Raw genomic sequence first — 2,390 nt, 5'->3', positions numbered from 1 at the left:
CTGATACTTTGGTGATTAATAAAACTGTTAGTTATCAAAAAAAGAAAGAAACTCAGCACACATTAGTTTAGATATAAACTCAAAAAATAGAATACTTAAGATTACAAAACCAAGAGATTATTTTTTATATAAATAAGGCAACAAACAACATATCGAAGTAGAATTTATATTTAGGACTTGAAGATACAATTTAATCACACAAATTCAGACCAAAAGATCCACAAATAAAAATCACTCCACTCACAACATCTGGTGGAGATTGCACTTAAATGTGTATTTTTCAAGGAAGCGAGATGGAGTAAAAAGAGGAGAAACTGAGTAAAATGAGGAGAGATGGAGTAAAAGGAGAGATGAAGATATGAAGTAAATGGAAGAAATAATGAAGATCTGATTTCTTTTCTTTTAATAACGTGTAGTATCAATTTAGGATATCGTTTTGCCCACATTTTATCTTGCACGTTAATTTAGGAGAGAAGAGAAATAGAAACATTAGCACTGTCAAAAAAAAAAATTAAAATATCAATAAAATTTATCAAAACTACTGCAACTTGCAATTAAAAATTGAATTTTATAATTATGAAAAAGTACATCTATAACTTGCAAAAAACAATGTTAACGTGCATCTATAACCTTAAAAAGATGATTTGCTAAATAGTTGTGCATGGAAGGATAATCAACGAGAATTTCCCTATCAAACATTAGGTGGGAAACAATGTAGAAGACATATAGTGACATCGAATTCATTTGAACTTAGCCTTTTCGACACATAACATAAATTTATATTCAAATAAAAAATAAACTAAAATTACAGCAAATAGCAAGTATGAACTCGTAACTTTATAAATAGATCAAGTTCAATAAGGATCTTAAAATTTAAACTTATAAAACGTAAGATCTCAATCTATTTCCGAGGGAAAATCAAATATATACACATGCAGAACTAACGTAGAGGTTAAGCTCGAATCCGAATGCTTTTAAGAAATCAATGATCATCAAAATTTATGGTTGGCAGAGAGGCTAAGTGGTGACCCATTATTGTACCACAAACAATATTATTTTTATTTGAGTAATATTATAGTTGATGCACGTTTTCAAAATAACATGCCCATAACTCATAATTTCAAGTATTCTATCTAAACCTGTCAAACGTGTCGGGCTGACCCGAGCTACTTCCAAAAATCGGTCCGGTAAGTCCTAGGGCGTTACGGTACCGGGTACTGGACCAGGTTTTTTATTGATTAGGGTCTGGTTAACCCGGCCCAAACCAAGCCCAATTAGGGCTCATCGATTAACCGGCCTGGCTCGGTTTATTTTTTTTTTAATTGGATTTAATTATAACTTAGTTTTAATATATTATTAATTTACTATCAAGTATTATTAATTTATATATGTGTATATATATATCTTCTACAGACGTATATATTTAACTTATAGATAAGTATTTGTTTTATAAAATAATATATAACTATATATATATAATTATATATTGTAGTATATATATATTGTAGTATATTTTATTTAATGTAGTACATATATATTGAATGGTACGTATATATGTATATATATCTTCTATAGACGTATATATTTAACGTATACATGTGTATATGTTTTATAAATTAGTATATAACTATATATAGTGTGTGTGTGTATATTGTAGTGTATATATATTGTAGTATATTTTATTTAAAGTAGTACATATATTGAATGGTACGTATATGTGTGTATATATCTTCTAAAGTAGTATATATTTAACGTATACGTGTGTATATGTTTTATAAATTAGTATATAACTATATATAGTGTGTGTGTATATATTGTAGTATATATTTATTGTAGTATATTTTATTTAAAGTAGTACATATATATTGAAGGGTGCGTATATATGTGTATATATCTTCTATATGCGTATATATTTAACGTATACATGTGTGTATATTTTATAAATTAGTATATAACTACATATATATATATATATATATATATATATATATATATATTGTAGTATATATATTATAGTATATTTTATTTAAAGTAGTACATACATATTGAATGGTGCGTATATATGTGTATATATCTTCTATAGACGTATATATTTAACGTATACATGTGTATATGCTTTATAAATTAGTATATAACTATATATATTGTAGTATATATGTGTATATATCTTCTATAGACGTATATATTCAATGGATACATTTGTATATGTTATATAAATGAATATATAACTATATATATTGTAGTATTTAAATATATTGTAGTATATGTTTTACTTAAAGTAGTACATATACATTGAATGGTGCATATATTTGTGTATATATCTTCTATAGAGGTGTATATTTAACGTATACATGTATATATGTTGTATAAATTAGTATATAACTATATAA

This window comes from Capsicum annuum, chromosome 5 (genome assembly GCF_002878395.1).
Source record: "Capsicum annuum cultivar UCD-10X-F1 chromosome 5, UCD10Xv1.1, whole genome shotgun sequence".
NCBI classification, from domain to species: domain Eukaryota; kingdom Viridiplantae; phylum Streptophyta; class Magnoliopsida; order Solanales; family Solanaceae; genus Capsicum; species Capsicum annuum.
Note: the sequence above shows the minus strand (reverse complement) of the source record.